The sequence below is a fragment of the Panthera uncia genome, chromosome F2 (genome assembly GCF_023721935.1).
Source record: "Panthera uncia isolate 11264 chromosome F2, Puncia_PCG_1.0, whole genome shotgun sequence".
Classification (NCBI taxonomy): domain Eukaryota; kingdom Metazoa; phylum Chordata; class Mammalia; order Carnivora; family Felidae; genus Panthera; species Panthera uncia.
Window position 1 is genome coordinate 22,445,087 of NC_064812.1, and position 24,716 is coordinate 22,469,802.

Genomic DNA, 24,716 nt, shown 5'->3' on the forward strand with positions numbered 1-24,716 from the left:
GCGCAGGGCAAGGATGGCAAGGTCAGGATTCCAACCCAGCTCAACCCGAATGCAGACCTTTGGCCCGCTCTAGGATTTATCAGACATTTAAAAACATCACAAATGTCAGTGATACTGTCCCATGTCAGACAATGGATCTGCCCACTGGAGTTTCAGAGGCCTGAATAGGCTAGGTCATGCCATAGTGACGAGTGACCCCAGCTTGGTGACCTATGAGCTAGCGGTTTATCTTGCAGTCATGCTGCATGTTCATTGTGGTTGGCATCACTCCATGACCCAGGCTGATGGCACAGCCTCGACCTTGAGAGTTGTGTTGTTTGTAATGTAAGAGAAGCAGAGCATGGTGAACTCTAAGCTGATTTTTCTGCTTGGAAGTGTCACACATCCCTTCTGCTCATGTTTGTCTGGCAAAAATCAATTCCCATGGCCAAGGCTGCTGCCAGTGGGGCAAGGAAATAAATAGTCCTCCAAGAAGAGCATCAGATGCTTTTGAGTATCAGCATGGTTGACCACAGGCAGCTAGCAGGTATCCATGAGGCTTACCACCCTGAGGACAGTTGTGGCCTAGGACATGGCACATGCATGGCTGGTGCCTTGTGGTCTGTACTGGGGCAGGAGTATGCAGTAGTGAGATTAGGAGCTGTGTCACTGTGGGGTTACCTAGCCTCCATGACCTTGACTCCTCATTGGTAAAATGAAGGCAATAGTATCTTACTCTCACAGTTGTTGAGGATCAAGGGAGATTATAGACATATGGCTGTACATATCTAGCAGTCAGTACATGTTATATCATTTCCCTTCCTCCTGAGTCAGAGTTATACTTTCCTCGATTTTCAGATCATATATTAAATTTGGATAAAACCTTTGAGAGAAATGATACAATAACGAACCTGAGCTGTGTTCCATTAATTTTTTTTTTTAAATAAGCAGAATGTGAAAATAAGCTCTTATGTTTCTTCACTGCATCTTCCCTTAGTTATACGTCTGCTTATTTGGAATGCTATCAGCCAGACCAAAATGTTTTCCAACAGAAAAGAATTGAGGATTATGTATTTCTTTTGTGCACAGGGTTATTTCACATGTGTTTTAGAGCAGATAGGGTGGAAGAATATTTAAGCTGTTATTGGGTGTGGTTGGAAACTACTGGCCCCAAGCAGAATAGTTATATATCAAAACTTCATTTGAAAATGAGTTAGATGAGGGTTTCCCAATATGGGTTCCACAAAATGTCAAGACCTGTTTACACATATGGTGTGATATAGTAGAGGGTAAACACGGCCATAATTCTTTACTCCTCCCTGTATCATGTCCTTTGCAATGTGACTTTGCAGCTTCTGCCATCAAGAGATGAAAATGCATTTTTCCCTGCTTTGAACTTGCACCGACCGGCCTTCTGCTTCGCTTTGTGGTCCCTAGAATGCAGAAGAAGTGATACTGTCCCAGTCTTGAGCTTATGTCTCAAGAGGCCTGTCACGCTTCCACGTGCTCTATGGAACCCTGTCCAGTCACTGGCACTAGCTTCCTAGGAGATGAGAGATCACATGGAGGAAAGAAAAGTTGTTCCCACTGAGGCCATCCTAGATCAACCAGCCACCTGCCCACCTGGCAGGTAACCACAGTCCCATGAACAAGCTCAAGTGAGATGGGAACCATCCATGTAGGCCTAGCCCAAATTATTGATGTGCAGAATCACCAACCAAATCAATGGTTATTATTTAAAAATGATGCTTCAGGGGATGTCTGGATGGGTCTGACTCTTGATTTTGGCTCAGGTCATGATCTTGCAGTTGGTTAGATCAAGCCCTGCATCTGGCCCTGTGCTGACAAGGCAGGGCTGCTTGGGATTCTCTCTCTCCCTCTCTCTCCCTGCCCCCATCTCCCTCTTTCTTTCTCTCAAAATAAATAAATATTTGTCTAAAATGTCACTTTGGTGGGGCGCCTGGGTGGCTCAGTCAGTTAAGCGTCCGACTTCAGCTCAGGTCATGATCTCACAGTTCGTGGGTTTAAGCCCTGCATCAGACTCTGTGCTGAACTCTTGCTCAGATCCTGGAGCCTGCTTTAGATTCTGTGTCTCTTTCTCTCTCTGCCCCTGCCCACCTTGCGCTCTGTCTCTCACTGTCTCTCAAAAATAAGTAAACATTAAAAAAATTTTTTTTTTAATGTCACTTCGGGGCACTAGGATGTCTCAGTCAGTTGAACATCGGACTCTTGATTTTGGCTCAGGTCATGGTCCCAGGGTCATGGAATTGAGCCCCTCTTTGGGCTCTGTGCTGAGCACAGAGCTTGCTTAAGATTCTCTTTCTCTCCCTCTGCCCCTCTCCCCTGCTCACTCTCTCTCTCTAAAATAAATAAAATTAAAAAAGAATTCTTAAAAAAATATACTAAAATTAAAATTAAGAAAATAAAACGTCACTTCAGGGATGATTTGATATGCATCAAAAATTAACTGGCATTCAAGGGAAGAAGAGTTCCTTGGAGAAGTAAATGGGAAATATTGGATTAAACAAAGCAAAACCTATTTTGTTTCTATAACCCTTTTCGTGGGTTTTTATGCTACCCTATCGCAAGAAGCTCCAGGATGTTTATGATTATATCTTCCATGGAAAAATCTATCTTCCCACCTTTTTCATGTATTAGGATTTCAGGAAATATTTTTGAGATTGTAGATTTGAACAAATATATTGGGTTCATAGAGTGCTTTTAATCTTTTTTATTGAGTTATCAACATTTAAAAATCAGGAATTTGACACTAATATTTGGAAGTGTAAGCTCTCTGAGGGAAGAGATCATCTGTCATGTACAGTGCTACATCCCTAGTTTCTAAAATCTAGGACATAGTAGTTGCTCAGTAAATACTTAGCAAAATAAAGAGTGAGAGAAAAATGGGGCTGTGAACAAAGGTAAATAAAATCATTGGGGTTTTCTGGGAGGGGCTATATGCCACAGAACAGAATAAGCACCTTGAGTGCAGAACCAAGCTATTTTCAGAACTAGCTTATCAAACTGTTATCTCTGGACCTGAGGTCGGGTCCTGTGCTACGAAGTAGGTGCTGTGGACTCAGATTGTACCTAGGGCTGGTTGGTAGCTACTGCCATTAAATCACAAATTGCTAACTGGTGCAGATGTGTGTTATTTTTTTCCAACTTTACTGAAGTATAATTGACAAATATAATTGTAAGACATTTAAAGCATACATTGTGGTGATTTGATATACATATATATGGTAAAAGGATTCCCTCCATCTAGTTAATGAACACATCTATCATCTCACATATTTATATATTTTTTTCTAGATGTGTGTTATTTGATCTCCAAAATACTTTTAAACCTTTGGACCTTGTCACAGTATTTAAACATCAGGAGATGGCCCATAAGCATGTGGCTTCTCTTGAAACCTCAGAGGATGTGGCACCATCAGACCAGGAGACATTTCTGGCAGTGATGAGCTGGAGGTGAGCAGGAGCTACCTTCTTCGGTCAGGCACACATTTGCTTGCTTGCCACTGTCCTCATCTGTCCTGGTGCACTCTAATGTGTTTTGTTCCTGGCCTCTGCAGGACCACGGCAAACGTGATCCACCCAGGAGCTGCTAAAGTAGCAGGGTGATGATTTGTCTCCAGAAGGGAAGACTGTGCCTGGGTGGGTTAGCTGTCATCAGATCAGCATGGTCTGTCATACCTCAAAGGGGTCTGACATGTTCTGTTTCCCCAGGAGGCTGGTGGAGCCAGCCCAAGTGTGGGACAGCGGGAGAGGCTGAGTGAGGCTCAAAACAACTAGCAGACGTGAGATATTTCCCAGAAACCTACTCTGTACCAAGCAAGGAGCTAGGGATATGAAGATGAGTAAGACACACAGAATCCCTCCCTCTAGGACTTCATTCAAGTCTATCTGGAAAGACAGAGCTAATTAGCACAGTTTTTAGAAGCTAAGGTAACTGCACATAATAGCACACATTTCAGTGACACTCACCACTCACCAGCTCTGTTCTGAGTTCTCCACAGAGGGTAGCACATTTATTTCTTAAAAGAACCCTGTGAGGTAGGCATTGTCATGTTATTGGGTCCAGAGGGCTGTGATGTTCTTTGGCTTAGTCGTCAGTATTTAAACTGAATCAAGCAGATGAGGAAACTGAGCCACAGAGGAGTGAAGTGACTCGCCTATGGCCACACAGCTGGTCAGTCTCAAGGCTGGGACTCAGCCTAGGAGCTTGAGTGCTACAGTGTTTACAGTCAACCATCCGTTCAGCCCAGCTCAGCCAAGACTTCTCAAGAGAGGCGGGGGTTGCACTTTGAAGGCGAAGGAGTTTGGCAGATGTACTAGCGACTGGAAGCCTTTGCAGGCAAGGATGTGAAACCGAAAGGAATTGAGGATTGGCGCTATCCAACAGTGGAGTCCGCAGCACCGTAGATAATGTGGTGATCGTTGTAAGTGGCCATTTCTCATGCTGCAGAGCTGATGGTGCGTGGACAGCATGTGATGGGGGGGGTTCAAGGTGGAGGCCTCTTTTCAACTGTCACTTCGGTGAGGACAATTTGAAGCAGAAATAAAGTCACAGGAGACAATGGGAACTTGTATATAAATTCCTGACTCGGAGGAGAGCCCCAGGATTCGCTTTCTTTTGCACTGTGGTGGAGAGTCCCAGCATGCCAAGAGGCTCATCCTGGCAGTTCAGTGGAGCTTCTTTCACAGAACCCATGGTTTCTGGATCTATCTGAGATCATCTGTAAGCTCTCAGCACAGTGTCTAATACAGAGTAAACCCTCAGTCATTGCTCCTTCCTCCTTCTCCTCCATTATTTCTCTTCTTCCTCTTCTTTTCCTTTCCCTCCTCCTCCCTTTTTCTTTGTTCCTCCTGCTTCTCTTCTTCCTCCCTCCCACCCTTCTTTTTCTCCTTATTATTATTTATTCTTAGAATTTGGTAGACATGACCCTGTATCAGACCTCTTTGTGGTTTCTTCTCAGCTCCAAAGAGGGCATGTATCAGTCAGGGTCTCAGCAAGAAACAGATGACATAATCATATTGGGTAAATTGAGGAGTCTTTAAGAAAGGAGGTATTTATAAAGGCTTAGGAAAGGCTGGGGATACCACAAGGGCTATAGCAATGTCCAAACCTAGTAGCAGCAGGTGCCAGTAATGCCTCGAGACTCCAAAGGCCAGCAAGAGCGCATCAGTTGATTTTTTGCTGTGATAACGGACAACCTCAATATCTTAGTGGCTTATGGCAAAAAATATGCCTTTCTTGTGCTTATTACCTGAGGGCTGTGAGCTGGCTGTGTTTCTGCTTGACTCTCCTGGGCTCAGCTGCGCTCAGTTGCACTCAAGTGGGCTTAGCTACACATTCGCTCTCATTGGAGAACCCAGGCCTATGTTAGTTTCTTACTGAGACATGCTGTTCTCATGATGGAGGGCAGAATAAGAAGGGCAGAACCAAACCAGGCAAGAGTGCACAAAATGCTTCTGCTCTGAAGAGAGGGTCACAGCTGCTTACGTGCCATTGACCAAAGCAAGCCAAATGACCAAGTCCAAAATCAGTGGGGTGGGGGTTATAATCTGCCTTGAGAGAGAAAATGGAAATCTGTGAACAAATGATACAAGAGGGAGGAAGTGGTTACTGGAGCTTGGAGACAGAGTTGTGAGGAGAGGTCTCCCTGGCAGGAGCTGCAACTTTGCGTCCAGAGTACAGCCAGCCATGGAGCACAGAGGAGGGATTTGGGAGGAATAAATGCCTCAGGGCCAAGTCCTCCCTCTCTTCAACATCTGGCCAGTTCTCCCTGTGTCTATCCCCACCTGGAAGCCAAAGGCAAGAGAGCTTTTTCTGTGACTTTATAGGTCAGTTTCCTGGGACAGAGAGCAGGCTGAAAAATGTTACAGAGTGAAACTGGAGAGGGAAATGGAGGACGGTTTGCTTCCTACTCAAGGGCATTATAAGCTGATTCGTAATAGGGATACTAACATCGCAGAAAATGTACCACAAGCATTTCTTAAAAAAAAAAACAGTGACTCCTCATTCTTAAATAACTTAGAAGGAATTCCAGGCTGACGGTTCACAAAGTTAAAATGGGGGAAAAATTAAGATGGCAATAAATCTTCCTCGAGACCATGTTATAAATCTAGGGGAAAACCCTTTTGGATGACATAAGGCATAACCTTTAACAGCTAATAGTCTAGAAACTGTTTGCAACTGACCGTTCTGAGGCCCTAAGTGGTTTCCATTCCAACATTGTCATTTATCTTGTGATATTTACTTTACTGTGGTAAGTTGCAATGTTTTTTTTTCCCCCCTCAGAGAGTCTGTGATAAAATAAACTCACAAGAGCAAGATGAATGCCAACTTATTAACAAGCATCACTTAGAAGGGAATAAAGCTAAACTGGCCCAGCAAGAGATGTAAGAGTTTTACATCCCTTAACATCAATCTGGAGGAGATGCTCATCTATGCATTTGTGTGTTACAGCCATGTTGATGTAAGGGCTCCAAATTCTGAAATACTCTTGAGCAGGGTAGTGAATGAGGGCAAGGGATCTGTACAGTGCCCTGCATCTTTCTGTTAACTTTTTTCCCCTCAAATTCTTTCCCACTTCTCCCAGGACATAGTACCATCATGCCCGCCACCCCACCCCTGCCCCCCGCCCCGGTGTCCATATACCCTGGACTCTAGGACCTGGACTCCCCCATCAGTCCTATTTTGTGTGTGTGAGAACAAAACCTAGAGTGTTGAAGCCACTGTTAATTTGGGCTTTCTTCTCACAGGTGGCCATACTAGTCCTAAATGATATAACCTTTCGTTGGTACACTGATGATTTTAACTTATAGCTGGCCTACCCCAAGGTCTTTGTGAGGTCCGTGTGCTAAGTGTTTGGAGAAAGGTCTGACACAGGGTCCTAGGGGCTCAGAAAGGGGCAGATCTTATCTCTTCCTGAGGGGAGTAGAATCTCCTCAAGTTGGGTAGCATACCGATGCTCTAGTTTCAAGGTGAGCTAGTCACTCAGCAATTTGGACTACAAAATGTATGTTGCACTCAGTTGGCTCTCTAGGAGGGCCCAGCCCAAAGACACCCCCAACACTACTTGCTGAGGGCTTGGCCACCTCCTGGTTCTCTCTTGGTCAAGGGCAGTGTATGGAAATGTGACTCATCTGAGATGAATGTCATCCATCTGAGATATCACCATGCTGGGATGCTAGGAACCCCTGTGGTCATAAATGGCTGGACGGGAGCTATGGAATCCAAGATGTTGAAGTCATCAATTGAGATATCCAGCAAATTCATTTGGCAAATGAGGAAATGACACAACTAGGAAAAGACAGAGCTAGGACAATGATCTGGGTCTCCTACTTTCCAGTTTGGTGCTCTTTCATGAATATGGTATCTGATGTTGCCTGGTATGTTAGTCCAGATTCCCCAAGAAGCTGATGCCAAGACAGGATTAAATGTGTAGGAATTCTCTTAGGAGAGATGCCTGTTAGAGAAAATGGGGAGGGAGCTGGAAAACCTTGGGAGACTTAGCAGACCATGTTGCAAGTCAGACTCCAAGTGAAGGAGAGAGGGAGGGAAGGTTGGGTTAAAATGGGTTAAAATTTTACAGACTTCTGTGCAGCCTTAGGAGAGCCTAGCAAGGCTGTTGGTGAGTCTTTGACAGTCAGCCCCCAGAAATATGTTGGCTTTGATGTCCTTGATGGGAAGCAGCCCATGGGAAGTGTGGCCTGAGCACAGATGCAACAATGGATTTCAGAGCTGTATCCCTTGGTCAGTTATGGTTCCTGTAGTTAGAGGTCTTAGTCTCATCGCTGCCATAGCTGGCATTGCTCCTCTGCCCACACTTTTACACCTGTAATATAATTTATGTTTTTGTGTATCCCATTCAGTGTTTTTATGGACAATGGACAAGTACAGATAGGTATATTATTTTTGTGAGGACTGACATGGCTGAGTCTTCTCTTTCTTATAGACCTGACAGTGGATTCTGAGACATGCAGTTCAATCAGCTGAGCTGCCCTTTGGTGGGGAGAGGCCCAGTCACTCAACCTGATAAATACAGCCCTAAATATAAATGATTGGATCAAAGCAATTGCCATATCTTTCTTTTCCACATTTGTCTGGAAGCAACTCAACAGGATTGCTGGTGAAGTTCATTGATGTTCTCTAAAAAATTGTATGAGGTGAGACCTTATGCAAATTCCAGCTATAGACATGTAGCTAATTCTTCATCATTGGATTTCCATGTTTCTCTTCTTGTTCCTTTAAGCCAGGGCTGCAAGGCAAATGGAGGACATAAATATGTGCTGTATACTGAGGACTCTGACCCTCACATGTAATCCAGAGAACACAACAGTGCATCTGGAAAGACCTGGAGACTCAAGCTTCTAAGGGGCTGCAAGCATTTATTCTGCTTAGTGACTACTTAGCACTCTCCAAAATCAGAAATCCTGAAGGTTGGGCAGAGTGGTAAGGGTCTTTGGGACTGGTCCGGGTGGAAGCAAAGTGTATAATAGGTGCTATGCACCTAACTCCCTGTTTTCTCTTCTCTGATGCTGGTGCTCATATTGCCAGAGGAAGGCATTCATTTACTTTAAAATTCAATAAACATTTATAGCATACTATTTATATGGGGCCACAGAGATGGATAGAACATGGTTTTCATCCTCAGGTAGCTCACAGTGTGGAGGGTTGAACGACTCCTAGACAGAGATTTAAATCCAGTGTGACAGGGCACTGTGAGTGTGGTGAGAATAAGAGCCAGTGTGAGAAAAAAAAAGTGCTACCAGAAACCAGAGGAAGAACATATAACTTAACCTGGAAGAAGCATTATTTGGGTCCTATGAGAAAAGGTATAGTCTACCAGTGAAGGATGGGGTGGGAATGGAACTCTCAGCCTTGTGAACAAAAAGAACTGTATGTGTAATAAATTATAGGCAGTTTGTGTTGCTAGAGCAATAGCTCTCAAAGTATGGTCCCAAGACCACTCAAGAGTTCCTGAGATCTTTTCAAGGGGGTCAGGATGTCTCATTCTCTCATGGTTTTAATGTCTCATGTCTCATTCTCTCATGCTGTATTAAGTGTGATATTACAACAGATTAAATGCAGAAGCAGATATGAAAATGTAGATGTCTGTTTTTTAGTCAGACAGGTAAGAGATTTGTAAATATGTAAAACAATGTCACTCTTATCACTAATGTTTTTGTTTGTTTTGAAAAACATAGTTGTTTTTCATAAAATATATCTTATATATTTAACATGTAATGGCCTCATTACTGTTAGTTTAAATCATTAATAAATGTTTTAAAATTTTCTTAAAGTTCTAATACATAGATATAAGTAGATAAATATAGTAGATATAATCCTCAACATTTTTTTAAAGACGATAAAGTGGTTACATTACATTGCAAAAGGGAAAGACAGAAAGGAGACCAAGACAGAGGCTAGGGCTAGTGAGAAAGCAGGCAAGTGGCTGGGACAGAGTAGTTGATAACTGGTCAGTGTAGGAGCTTAGATAGACACAGAGGTAGAACGAGAAGCTTGAACTGTATTTTAAGTGCAGGGAAGCCACTGGGATTTTTCACACAAGAGAGTGAGATGATCTGAGTTTTGTTTTAAAATATTACTCTGGCTGCTTTGTGGAGAGTGGATCATGGGAAGGCAAGAATGGGAGCAGGGAGACCCATTCTGCTATTTTATTGTAGTCCAGGGAAAAGATAATGGTAGTCTGGATAGAAGAGTAACCAGAGAGGTGGATATAAATTATCCAACTCTTGGCATTTTGGAGAATGTGCCTATGGGTCTATGTGACAAATTGGATGTGTATATGGAAAGGGCAGGGAGGGGAAGAGAAAGGGAGTGATTGGGGATGTCTCTTGGGTTTTCGGATGGATGATACTTCCTTTTACTGAGATGGAGGAGGGGCAGATTTTGGAAGCAGAGCAGGAAATCATGAGCTTTCTTTTGGAAATGCAGAGGTTGGGGTTGCCTGCAAGAGATACAAGCCAAGATCTCATCAGGTAGGCAGTTCTATATATGACTCCATAGCTCAGAGGGGAGGTCAGGGCTAGACTGTAAATTTGGGAGGCGTGGAGATATTGGGGTCATTTAGAGCCCAGAACTGGATGAGATCACCAATGAAGAGACAGTGTAGACAAAGAGGTGAGGCTATGACAGAGTTGGGTGTGCTGACACTTAGAGTACAGGCAGGCATGTCGAAAACATGCCAGGCCATGTGCTGGTGGTTGGCCATGCATCATTTTATTCGACCACTTAGTCTCAATTTGTTCCATAGTATTTTTGGTCATCTGTATGCTTTGCTTCTCAAATCTGACCAAAATCGGATAATCTAGTCCACAAGACTCAAGCAGTAATAACTATTGGCTGAATTGAACAAAGGATGAATGTCTTACGACTGTGAGTCCTCACATAAGAAAGCTGCTTCCTGGCACTTACTGTGAGAAGAAGGACACAAGAGAGGCAGCTGGAGGAGGGAGGGAGGCATCTGACTAAGAAGAAGTCTCCTCACCCTATCTGATAGAAGTGCTTGGCAATGAACCCAGCTCTATGAAGAAAGGAAAGCCAGGGACATTGTTGCTGCCAGGAATATTAGGGACAGGCTGCCTTGTTCTGAAATTTTGGCCGATCTAGTCACTGATCTTATACCAGTGTAGAGAGAAAAGATCACAACAGCATGGTGGCATCCTTTTGGTACAGCCCTAATTGTCATGTGCTGACATCAGTAAGATGTTAGAGAATGGACATTGACACTCAGTTTCTATCTTTTTTAAGAACATACTTCAATGTAGATGGAGAGCTGCTGGTAACAAATACTGGACTTCCCTTCTTCCCTTTCTTATATAGAAACTTCTAAATATTTATGTTTTATATATTTAGCCATTATAACAGAAAGATACATGTGTCCTATATTTTAGATCAAGGGCTCTCTGAATTCTGTGTATTTCCCATTTTAAAAATCCCAACAAATTCTAGACATGTAAGTAGATGACATGGGTTCTAGCCTTTTCTCTCTTGCTATCTGATGATCTTGGGCAAGTCATTTAGCCTTATTGAGTCTCAGTTTCTTTTTTTCTTTTTTTTAAGTTTCTTTATTTTGGAGTGGGGAGGGGCAGAGAGAGATGGAGAGAGAGAATTCCAAGCAGGCTCTGCGCTGTCAGAGCAGAGCCCGATCCAGGACTCAATCTCATGACCATGAGATCATGACCTGAGCTGAAATTAAGAGTCAGATGCTTAACTGACTGAGCCACCCAGGCACTCCGGGTTTCAGTTTCTTAGTCAGAAAAAAAAAAAAAAAAAGTAGGGGACTGAGGAAGCTTGATATAAAGGTTAGTGAATATTCTAGAAGCAGACACCCTGGGAGTGTTCTGTGAAATTTGTATACACAAATGAATAAATAGGGAATATTTATAAAGGATGCAGAAAACCACCTGGAATATTCAGAGATCAGGCTGTTCTGGATCATCAGACAAAATATTCCATCAGTGATTTGGCTTAGGTTGCAAGCTATATATTGTCTTTATAAACAACAAAGTTAGATGCCCCCAAATCAATTCTTTTAATTGGAATAACAGAGAAATAGCAAATTTTGCAGAAGGGCAGGAGTATGAGTTATTTCTGCAGCCAAATCTTGAATTAGCTAATATTATATTTTCATGTATTCTTTGGGATGCCATATAGTAGGACACATTTGGAACACATATTCATCAAATATCTACTGAGCACTTACAATGTGCCACTGTGCTAGGCACTAGAGATAAGAAAGCAGATATAAGAAATGGACAATGTCCCTTCCCTCTTAGAGAAAAATAGTCTAATGGGAGATACAGACAAGGGAAGATAGTCACAATGCATGTGGGAAGTGCTTTCAGGGAGGAAATACAGAGGAGAGAGCCGAGTACAGATGTGGAGGTGAGCATGTCAAGAAGGTGTCTTAGCTTGGGCTGCCTAATAAAATACTAGAGCTGGGTGGATTAGACAAAGGGATGTATTTTCTCATAGTTTTGGAAGCAGGAAGTCCCAGATAAAGGTGCTGGCCAATTAGGTTTCTGGTGAGAGCCTTCTATCTGGCTTGTAGAGGGCTGCCTTTTCAGTGTGTCCTCACATGGCAGAGAGAGAGGGATCGAGAGAGAGAGAGAGAGAGAGAAGCTCTCTGGTGTCTCTTCTTATACGGCACTAATCCCAACATGAAGGCCCCATCCTCATGATCTCATCTAAACCTTACTAGCTCCTGAAAGCCCTATCTCAAAATGCCATCACGTTTCAGCTTAGGGCTTCAACATAGACATTTGGGGGGGCATACAATTCAGTCCATAGCAGAGGCTTCCTGGAAGAAGTGAGGTCTAAACTCATACCTCCTGAAGCAGTTTACTGGGGGAGGGAAGATTGACTTAAGGAGAGACGGAGGTTGGAATCGAGAAATGTTCAAGCTGAGCATCCCAGATTACTTACTATTTTCCCACTTCCTGGGTTTTTAAACAGGATTTTCTCACCACCTGGAGGCTCTCATTCCCCCTGATGACCTTGTACCTGTGTCTCTACACTCTGATCCCAGGCTCTCCCCTCCCCCAAGCAAAGTTCATCTTATTGTCCTGCACACTGTCAAAGCAGACATTGGTGCCTCTCTGGAGAGCTCATTTGTGTCCATCCCATCTCATATTTATATATGTATATATGTTCCTATAAGGAAACGGCTGTAAATATGTGACTGTAAGATGGACCCAGGTAAGCAAAGGCAAGGTCTTCTCTTTTTTTTCGTGCCTCCCCAAAAGTGTCTAGCACTGTACCACCATATACTGATCATTTAGCTTTTACTTAGCAACAAACCATCCCCAAAACTTAGTGGCTTAAAACAACAAACCTTTTATTTATAAATTAACCTTTATTCCCAGAGGAATCTGGGTGCTTCCTCTGGTTTAGGCAAGGGCAGATGATCTTTGCTGGGCTCTTTCAAGTATCTGTGGGCAGCAGGCAGGCAGACTGATGGCTGGTGATCTCAGATGGCATCACTCACATGTTGTAAACCATTTGTAAACAGGGGCACCTTGGTTTTCCTCAGTGTGCCGTCCATGATCTGGCCTCTGATTCCTTGTCAACACTTTGTCCATGAACCCTTTAGGCTAACCATCCTCATTTATCCATTTCTCTCAGAAGGCAGGGACCATGTTGTTTCGCTCAGTGCCATTTGAGTCCTATTGAATGAATGAATGAAGAAACTTTGCGTGCTGCCCAGAATAAGCCACACTTAGTGATGGGGGTAAGATGAAGGATTCTACCATGCCATTTTGCACCTCTGCAGCCCCACTCCTCCTTCAAAGTTCTGTTCAGATGTCATCTCTTTGGAAGCTTTTCATTATTCCCTAGCCAAATTAATCAGACTGTCTTCTGTGTTTTCCCAGCACTTTCGATGGACATTTATTGTAGCATGAGTCATATGATGCTACTTACTATGTATGTGTCTCTTTTGCAACTAAACTGGGAGGTTCTTGAGGTGATGTGATAGGATGGATCTGCTCATAACATGTCATCGGTGTGTCCGCACTTTGAATCCTCAGTTCAGCCATTTACCATTGTGTGACTGTATAAAATGTGGTCCACTCAATAACATTTGTTCTACAAATATTTGTAGATTTTCTTCTGTCTGCCAGGCACTGAGCTGACATGGGGAATGAAGTAGAATTTCCATTCTAGGGGATGAAAAAACAGGGAAACACACAACCACATTCTTGCATACATTCTTATGTACTTACACATCTGTGATACGTGATGTGAGAGGGAATAACAGGGACCCACTTAATAGGGTAGCCAGAAAGTCTTCTCCAAGCAGGTAGTTTCTAACTAGAGACTAAGGACAAAGGGAGGCCAACCACGTGATCATTGGATGACGTGTTCTAAGCAGCAGGAATGGTAAATATGGAGTCCAAGTGAAGGAAAGACCTGAAGGACAGCTAATATGGCTAAAGGCAGGGAGTGAGAGGGAGCATGGAGGGATGTGCCTGGAGACATGGCTGTTTTGTAAATAGCTGTGCCCTCATTATCTGTGTCAGATATAATAGGTGCTTAGTAAAAACTTGCTGGATGAATGAGTGAATGAATGAATGAATAATTGAAAGATTGGAATGGGCTATGACAGGGTGAGAATTTCCCGTGGTTCTTTTCTTTGTCTTCTTACTTGTGTCCAGCAGACTGTGGCACACAGATCTCTTCTAATGGGCTGGGCAATGTGGAGAACACCCTACAAGTGGGTTTTGTTGGCTCTAGTTACTCTACTCCACCCCATTTCACTGTGCTGGGTGCTTCCTCAGGACAGGGTCCCCACGTCATGGGATGCCATCACTCTCACCTCACTAACTGCCAATCTGGGTAGCCTCTCTTGCCCAATAATAGAACCGATGAACTGAAGTCTCTGGGGATCAATGGCCATGTTCCATGAGCAGCAAACCAGCTCCTGTTGTCTGACCGCCACTTAAATAAGGCTGTTCCTAATATCTCCTCACAAGCACCCCTCTCTAAGATACAGAATGGAGACAAATATGACAGAATCACCAGAGCTTCACTCAGAACTACATCTGTTTCCCTATGACTAAGGCTTTGTCACTGATCCAAGCTTCTTTGCTGACCCTCTTCCCAGTTAGGGTGAGAGCTCTCCCAGGAGGCTTCTCAGTCCCTTATGCAAATGTCCTGCTGGCAGCCCAGCCCTCCCCCCTACTCCACCGCCCCTGCTGTAGCTCATTAAGTATGTTTATATACCTGTGAATCCCAGAGGTGGACATAGATTAGCCTCAGGCTGGGGCACCCGGTAGGTCTGAAGCTACCTTCTTTTCTTCTCCCTCCTCAAAAGCCTTACTTTTCTCTTCCCTCTCTGAGGAAAAGTCTGGTAAAGGGATTTGAGATACAGATTATTGATGGAGCATAAAGTTTTACATCTGCCAGAGACGGAGCTGAAATTCGAGAGGATGACTCCTTAAGTGTAGGGAGGGGTTTGAAATCATATAACGGGCATCTCTGCATTGCACCCTCGCTTAAAGCTGTTCTTTCCTGGACTGGTGCTCGGTACTACTGGCAGGGTAGGTGGGGCTAAGGCGAAGAGCAGCTGCTGTGCCAGCGAGCAAAACCCAGCGAGTCACTCGCCAGCTAACAGGAAGTTGTGTTGCTCTGTCAATTTGTCAGTCACAACAAGACTCGGGCTCTGGAGCCAGGCATACTTGGTGCTGAATCCCATTTGATCATTGACCCGGTCTGGGAACATAGGTCACATTGTCTCCCTGTGCCTTACTTTCCTCATCTGTGAAATGGGTAGAATAATAGTTAAGAGCCCTGATGTCAGAATCAGACTCCATCACTTGCTATCTATATGAACTTTGGCAAGTTATTTTAGCTCCCTATGCCTCAATTTCCTCGTCAAATGGTGAAAACTATTAGTATACCTCCCTTGCCAGGTTGTTGTAAGTATTACATTGGTTGATTCACAAGGGGCACTTAGAACAGTGCCTGGCACATAGTAAACACTGCATGGCTATTTGTTATTATCGTGGATATTATTATTGTTAGTGCCTACCGCATAGGTTGTGTAAGAATCAACGAGACAGAGAGCGTGTAGGACCTTGCCTGGCACGGGATGCATTTCAGCTAGTGCTTTTCTTAGGGTAACAACAACACAGTGCTGTGAACATGCAAGGTGCCTGCACTCAACTCTGTGTGAACTTCTCGAGGTGAAGTTTACAAGTTTAGGAGAGGGAGGGCTCTCAAGCTTGTTTTGCACGTTCACACACTTACTCTAACGACCCAGTTTTCTCCAGCATCTTCTGTGAGGAATGTCAAAAGCTTTCAAGCATGTAGGAGCTGCCCTTAATCACTGATAAGGGGAATAAACGAGAGGAATACAGCCGCGCGATATTAGAGCATGGTGGGTTTATGGTGTCACGTTAGGGGTGTTCTGATTTCTCTGCTCTATAAAACACCCCATATAAACTATAAAATAAAATATTTACATTTTTACATACCTAGAAGTACTGGGTGGGTAGAGTGAAGTGACTTGGTAGATTTCCAAATCCATGAGGCTTGGGGGATTCTGGTTTTGCTTCACCTGATGCAAACTGATACTCCATGGATTCTATGGAAAGCACATTTTTCTGCTTAAGTTATTCTTTTTTGGGGGGCTGGAGACCATAGTGGCTGTGGAAGAGCCTGAATAGAGGCTGCTGTGGCATTTTGAATGAATGGTCACCCAAGTTTTTGATAACTGGAGCAAGGGGATGTACATATATATATATACACACACACATATATATGTATATATATACACACACACATACACACACATATACATATATATATATATAATTAATTTTTGTTTATATGAAAAGGAATTTTAAAGGCATGCAATCTAAAAATTTCTACTTGCAGCTGGTTAGTTTTCTGAGTCACCACAGAGACAGAGCTAACACCCTGCCAAAGTTTAATCATAAACTGATAGCTGTAACTTGCAGCAAGAAGTGTGGGGGGGAACCTGATTTAATAAGCGGACAGATAAGTCAAACACCCACAAATGGTAATTTATGGCTGCAAAGGGCAGTGTTTTAAAATCACCCTAGTGAGTTATATGTTTCTGAAAAAGTAACTATGTATCTGAAAAATTATGTTCTTTGGTAATACTTTAGACAATATTTTTTTGGCCGTGTTGCCTCACTAAGGTTATAAATAACATGGTCCCTTCTACTTTTATTTTCCTAGATTAGCTAGTTGCCACCAGCTCCAGTTTCCTGGCTGTAATAGAATTGCATTCTGTTCAGCTGCAAATGCTTCGTCACTCCTCCTCACTGTCACCTCAAGGCACGGATTTCAGCTGCCCATCGGGAGCTGAGTGCCTTTGGGGATCCTTTCTTCTGATCCAGTTGCCCTGTTGCTCTTCCATAGCTACTCCACAGGCTGCCATCTTGAAAAGAAAGCAAGATATTTCTTGCTCATTCATTCACTCAGTTATCCGTTTTTCCCAGAAGGCCTTGAAGCTGCAAGTCCTTGTGGGTGTGTCCAAAGCAGGCTGCCAGCTGGGGCAGCTTGTATTGCCTTCCCAAGCTGTGCATCTAGGGGAAGCAGAATACACGGCTCCAAAGTATGCCCCTTTGGCATGTGGATTCTTTTGAGCTGAAGACAATTCAGGCCCAACAGACTCAGGAAGAGCTGTTTACCTTCCTTCCCCAGTAGTGCCTGGCACATAGTAAGTGCTGCATGACTATTTGCTGTTGTTTTTGATATTATTACTGTTAGTGCCCGCCTCATAGGTCACGTGGGAATGAATGAGATGACAAGCAAGCAAGGGCTTCCTCAGCACTCCTGCGGAGGCAGCAGCTATCCGTCACTGGGCATCATGGCTGACCTCAGACCTCTGGTAAAGCCCGAGATCGTTAGAAACAGGACCAAGAAGTTCATCTGGCACCAGTCAGACCGCTATGTCAAAATTAAGTGCAACTGGTGGAAACCCAGAGGCACTGACAATAGGGTGCAAAGAAGATTCAAGGGCCAGATCTTGATGCCCAACGTTGGTTACGGGAGCAACAAGAAAACAAAGCACATGCTGCCCAGTGGCTTCCGAAAAGTTCCTAGTCCACAAGGTCAAGGAGCTTGAAGTACTGCTGATGTGCAACAGATCTTACTGTGTAGACAGTGCTCACAGTGTCTCCTCCAGGAACCGCAAAGCCGTTGTGGAACGAGCAACCCAGCTGGCCCTCAGAGTCACCAATCCCAATGCCAGGCTGCGCAGCAAGGAAAACGAATAGACAGCTTATGTGCACATTGTATTTCTGTTAATAAAACCATAAAACTACAAAAAAAAAAAAAAAGCATGCAAGGAGCTTAACTGTCTTGAAGGAATTTAGATACAGGAACTGCACCAGGAGAGAGCTAATGCCAAAGTAACTTTTTACCATAAAGACTTATCTGCATGGCACCGCAAACATTTGTCTATCAAACATTTGAACTCTTCTCATCTTCCTATGAATTATCTTCCTCCCCTTTGGCAACTCAAACCTCTGCCCCTTTCTCCTGGGCTCAGGATGGCATATAAGTCTCAATTGCCTGACTGTCTTTGGGGCTCCTGCATATATGAAATTTGTTTTTCTCCTATTAATCTGTCTTATGTCAACTTAATACTAGACTAGTCAAGGAAACTAGAAGGGAAAAAGGGAAAAGTTCTCCTCTCCTACAAGCATCTACCTGGAAGAAAGGGCACCTCTGTCTAATATACACAGAGGAACTTCATCAGCTACTAAAGGGCTTGGTTAGGAGCACCAAGAGCCCATGGGAGAGGCTTTGTCTCAGGGAACATCTGTGTCTCACTGCCATTTAGCCATCAAACACCCTGGAAATGGGATTTGGGGCCTGAGGAGTTTTCTGCATTTTCTCACATTAGTTTGGCCAAGCAGGGGTTCTTAAGAACAATGATAGCAGCATCAGTGAGGACAACAGTAAACAGTGGCAGATTGTATTTTCCAAAATTGATTGCAGGCATATCTTCATTCTGCATGTTCTTCTAAAATGTGAGCTTGCTACTCCTGGTCACAAGTGGAGTCCATTTCTATACTCCCTTGAGCCCCATTAGTGCTTTGACCAGTAGAATGTGGTGGAAGTGACCCTGGCATTTCCATAGCCCTTTTCATGTCCTGGTAGCCTCCACTCTCAGAGGCCAGCTGCCATGAACACTGGGAGACTCCTCTGTGACCACCAGGTCGTGAGAAACCCATGTGGGGAGACCAGGGAGGAAGGCATCTGTGTGAAGGAGCCGTCTCAGAGAGGTAGCCCTGGTGAGCCGTCAGATGACCCCAGGCCCAGCTGTCCTTTGGGTGCATCCACACAGAAACCCCCAAACTAGATGGGCCCGAATGTGGCCAGTCAACCCACAGAAATGTGAGGGAGAAGACACTGCTATTTTAAACCACTAAGTTTTGGGGCATCTTGTTGTGTAGCAATGATACCCAAAACACCCTTCCTGCCTTCTGCCGCTTCCTTTGAAAACATAATTCCATTTTTTTTGAACTGAATACTCTTTTGCTTCTTGCAACTTCATTGCCAGGAACTAGAACCATGGAGAAAATGAAGAATATAGGATGTGATAGAAATCTCATTGTAAAGATTCCTGGTCAGCACTGTCCACATTTCTCATGAGCTGGTTTTTGGTTTGTATTTCCTCACTTCTCATTTTGCCTTGTTTCTACCTGTCCTGCTCTTTGACATAAGATACATGAAAAAGGGGGCACTTGAGTTGACTCAGTCATCGGTTAAGCATCTGACTCTGGATTTTGGTTTGGGTCATGATCTTGCAATTTTGTGGCTTAGAGCCCCACATCAGGTTCCACACTGAGAATGTGGAACTTTCTTGGGATTCTCTCTCTCTGTGTCTCTCTCTCTGCCCCTCTTCGGTGCTCTCTCTCTCAAGTAAATAAATAACCTTAAAAAAGAGAGAGAGAGAAAGATACAGGAGAATATATGAACTCCATTCATTCATGTTTTTATTTTAGTCATTGGTCATGGAGGTGACAGTTACTGAGAGCCCAGAACTCCTGGCTATGGCAGGGGGTGGGGGTGGGGGGTGGTGTCAAAGAAAAGAAAGCAGCTTCCTTGTCCCTGTGAGACTTATCACTAGTCAGGGAGACATGCATAGGAACAGTGAATGACACCATACAGTAATGCCACAGGAAATCTATCAATGAAGTACTTCAGAGAAAAGGAATTTCTACCCCCCTCTCTCAAGGCCACAAGCAAGAGAAAACTTGAGGGACTTAACTGGGCTGAGTCGGCAATGCTACACTCTGTGCCTGGGATGCCCTCTCTGAGGAAGGAGCCCTGCTTTGTGGTCATGAAGATGGTCAACGAGTGGCTGGCCACGGTTAGCTCTTTGCAATGGTAAACTGCTGACTGACTTCCACTTTGACCATTTGAAAGTACTCTCTTTCCTACTCCACCCAAACACTTCCAGGCTCAGGCTCCAGTGGCACTGAATGGTCTGACTTACTTGCTTTTCCCTGCCTTGTATTGTTCACTATTTCATATGTACACATTCGACTTCTTTAGGGAAGGTCTTCTTTTTCTCGTTTACTCCTGCTATGGGTAGGGCACTTAGAACTCAGTAAGCATTTCACAGTTGATTGGTTGGAACTGGATTGGCTGGATCACGAAAAACTTAGAAGTAAAATGTTCAGATACTGAAAGGCTTAGAGGTATTAAGTCATTTGCAGAACTCTTAGCACATGTCAAGCATGGAGCTGAGCACTTTCCAGTCCCTGACTTATTACAACTCGGTAAGGTAGGTAACATTATTCTTATGTTGTAGCTGAGGAAACTGAATCTTAGAGAGTAAGTTACCCTGGTCAAGATCATATGGTGAGTGAAGCCTGTGTTTCAGATCCACGGCACTTGAATTCTGAAGTTTATGCCTCTACCATGATGCCCCATTGTCTTACCTTTGGAGTCCAATGTGCCAGTCAAGTGGGGCTGTCCGTCAAATGGAGTGCAGTTTTTATGTGTCTGGTTTCCCAATTTCCCCATACTTTCCAATTCTAAAGCTAATATACTTGGGTTTAAATTTAGCAATCTCTCATTTCCAGCCTCTAACTTAGTTTGGATATCACATCCAAAAAGTTGGATCCAATGTGTATATTTCTTGTGGAAGCAAAAAAGTGCAAACCTTGCAGCATCTGTTACTTATAATTGCTCTGCATTAAATTACCATTTTGGATTTAAATTTGAAAAAAAGTACATTTCAATACCAAGACTTTGATGTGGAAATGAACAAGGGTGGGAAGTAACTGATACCCTCCATATTTTTAATAGAGGAGATGTATAAGAAAATCCAAAGTCAAGGGAAGGTTCCCTGGTTCTTGTTCTTAGTCTTTGGAGGAGATTGCGGAATGTCATACTTGTGCTGGTGTTGAGGACCAGAACTTACAACACACATCCTGAAAGCTAGACTGGTTAGCCTTGAAATGTTACCACAAGCTCTTCCCAATTCCCGTTCTGTCTACAGTGGTTGTAGGTCCTTCTCTACTACATCCAGCTCAGCTCCTGGTTGGGAGATCCACATGGAAGCCAATAGCATGCACCATCAGCGTCCTGTAATCAGCACATCTATGCTTATAAATCCAGTGAACGTGGCAGGGGTCAGGGGAACTCATAGAAATCAATAAGAAAAAAACTAGTTGGATAGAAAGGGAATAAAAGATGCAAATAGGATATAATCATTTGCTAGGGCTGCCATAACAAACCACCACAGACCTCGTGGCTTAAACAGCAGAAATTTATTGCTCATAGTTCAGGAGGCTGGGAAGTCCAGGGTCAAGGTGCCTGCAGGGGTGGTTTAATTCTGAGGCCTCTCCTCTTGGCTTGCAGGTGCCTACACGTCTTGCTATGTGTTCTTTCTACCTCTTCTTTGCATGAGTGCAGGGAGAGAGAGCCATCTTTCTAGTCTCTCTTATAAAGACACTAATCCTGTTGGACCAGGGCTCCACCCTTGTGACCTCATGTAACATTAATTATTCCTTTAGAGGCCTCAGCTCAAATTCAGCCACACTCAGGATTAATGCTTCAACATATGAATTCTGGGGGGACACAAACATTCAGTCAATAACACAGGGCATTCACAGAAACAGTAATACAAATAATCAGTACACAGGCACTATTATGTTTTTAACAACATTAATGATAATTAATTTGGAGATTATTGTATCCTAAATGTTGTTCTAAGCATTTGGCATCTCTTCACTCATGATATACTTTTAAGACCTCTATGGCGATGTAGGTTCTATTATTACCTTATTTAGCAGAAGAGGAACCTGATGTATAGACAGGCTAGGCAACTTTGCCAGGGTCACACAGCTCAGGAATGGCAGCACCAGAATTCAAGCTCAGGAGCTGGCCTCTGAGTCTGAGCTCTTGACAACTCTCTAAGATGCTCAGGCTGTTCATAGGTACAAACCGGAATGATACACTGATTTTTAGCCATTGGAATGATAAAAATTTGAAAGCTTGATATATTGATACATCTATTGTTGGCAAGAGTTTGGGGAAAATGACATCTGTACACACCTTGGGTGGAAGTGGAAACTTTTGAAAGGCAATTTGACAGTAAGTATTAAAATTAAGTATGTGTGCATTTATACACTGAGCCAGCAAATCAACTTCTGGAAATTTGCTTTATAGATATGCTTACAAAATTATACCAAGAGAGTGCAAGGATATTCACTGCAGCTTTGGTGTGAGTTAGTCAAAAACCTGGAGTCGATGTAAATGTCAACCAATAGGGCAGGGTTTAAAGAAATCGTGATGATTTGATGGAATGTGGATGTGGGAGCACTGATACGGACATATCACAAACATATACCGATACGTTCTATTCGTTTGTTAAGGCTGCCATAACAAGATACTGCACACTGGGGGGTGGAAACAACAGAAATCAATGTCCTCACAATTCTGGAGCCTGGAAGTCCTAGAGACCTCTCCTTTACTTGCAGATGGCCACCCTTTGGCTGCCTCTTCACATGGTATCCCTGTGTGTGTGTGCCCCTGGTGTCCTTCGCACATCTTAATTCTCTCTTCTGATAAGGACAGCAGTCACATCGGATTAGGGGCAACACTAAGGCCTCTTTTTACCTTAATTACCTCTTTAAAGGCCATTACCTCCAAATATAGTCACACTTTTTTTTCTCTCTCTCTTTTTAAAAAGGTTTTTGTGTGCGTGGTTTTTTTTATGTCTATTTATTATGAGAGAAAGAGAGAAAGACACACACAGTGCGGGCAGGGGAGGGGCAGAGAGAGAGAGAGACAGACAGAGAGACAGAGAGAATCCAAAGGAAGTTCCAGGATCTGAGCTGTCAGCACAGAGCCCGATGTGGGGCTTGAGCCCACGAACTGTGAGATCATGACCTGAATTGGAGTCGGATACTTAACTGACTGAACCACTCTGGTGACCCTCCAAATACAGTCACATTCTGAGGTACTAGGAGTTGGGGCTTCAACATAGGAGTTTTAGGGGACATAATTCACCCATAACATACGTGGAAAAGATAGATAATCTTATGAATAGTATATTGTCTTATGTGTAATTTGGAAAGCTACATAAGGCTGGTATATGCATTGACAATTTTTTCTGTAAAGCTCTGCAAGAAACTCTGAAGCAGACTTACTTTGGGGGTAAAAAACTAGATGAGCTTGGAGTGTGGTTGAGGGTAAACACCTGTTTTACTTTTCTATCTTTCTATGTTTAATATTCTGACCATGTGGAAGCATTGCTTTATTTTATTGTTCAAACCTCAGCAAGGGCTACCTACATAGAGGGATTGATTATGCAACATTTTTGCCTTTAATTTTTGTTGAAGAACTTCATAGATATTATTAAAATTAAAAAATATATACTCTTAAAAAGGAACAAGAAAATTGAGAGGAAAGGGACCGCTTATATATGTGGAGAGATTACTGGTTTATGCTTAACTTTGTTTTCAGTATGTTGTGATATATTGATGGTCTTTGAAAAGAACTTCTATACTGTTTCATAACCCATGGTCCCATCCCATTTTTCTGGTGTTATTTCAATTTATAAAGTTTTCTTGAAGGTTAACCTATATTAGGAAAGCATTGTGTCTTCTCTTCCCTGGAAATGGTCCAACAAGAAAAAAAAAAAAAAGACATTACTATCAACTTTTGACTATCTCAATTCTATTGATCTGCTTTAGGGATTAAGCACAGCAAATTATTAATCACTGCCCACCTTCTGTTACAAGCAGGCTCCTGGGTCACCTTCTCAGATCATCAGTGTGTTCATTAAATGTCAAAGAATTTTAACATTTGTTCAAAAGAAATGTGATCAGGAGGGAAATCTTTTACACAACCGTTCTCCAAAGCAGAATCTCGAAATCTCGCTTGCTTCTGGGTATGGATACGCCACTACTTCCTTCTAATAGCAAAGAGCCTTTGAATTGAAATATTTTAACAGATTTGACCCATGGGGAAAGGCAAAGAGGAAATTACTTTTATTGAGGGCCCACCATGTATTGAATACATATGTTTTCTCATCTGACCTTCATGGCTACCCTGTGAAATGAGTATTATTACTTCCCATTTACTGATGAGGGAATAGAATCAGAAGGTTCAGGAAGAATTTCAAACTCTGGCACCTGGGGTATGGATGGAACCAAGATCCATCACCAGGTCTTTGCATGTGGAAGCATGTGTCCAGCCTCGCCTCTGCCAACAGTTTACAACAAGGGTGCTGCAGGGCCCTCTGGCTTCGGGGATTGGTGAGACGGAGCAGGACAGCAGGTCCAAGGCCTGGGTTTCCCTTGGAAACAGGACAATGGAAGAATCTTCACTCCAGGGGAGTGTCACCAGGGGAGACACTGGTTCGATAGTAAAGCAATGCTGCTGGAGGGGTTTCCACTAATTCCTTCCTTTTACACAGGGGGAAAATGAGGCCCAGAAAGGTTAAGTGAATTTTACTCTTATTTCTTATATTCCCAATTTCTTCTTTCTTGTTGCCTTTTGTAGATTTAAAGAACAAAGTAGCAAATTCTGCAGTGCAGGGAGATGGTTTGCCAGAGGATTCTCTGTGGGCTGTGTGGCCTCATTCCTTTTTATTAGTCCACTGCCTAGATGTACTTGAGCTTTATCCTGTGTTTTCCTTTCAAGGTTTCATTAAGAAAGAAACCTTGGAAATCGTCACTTATTTTATTATATATGTTTT

General features: G+C 43.2%; 1 pseudogene; it reads left to right on the top strand.

Annotated features, from left to right (window-relative positions):
* Window positions 1-17,274: 17,274 nt before the first annotated feature.
* On the top strand, window positions 17,275-17,801 carry LOC125924942 (60S ribosomal protein L32-like; annotated as a pseudogene).
* Window positions 17,802-24,716: the final 6,915 nt, after the last annotated feature.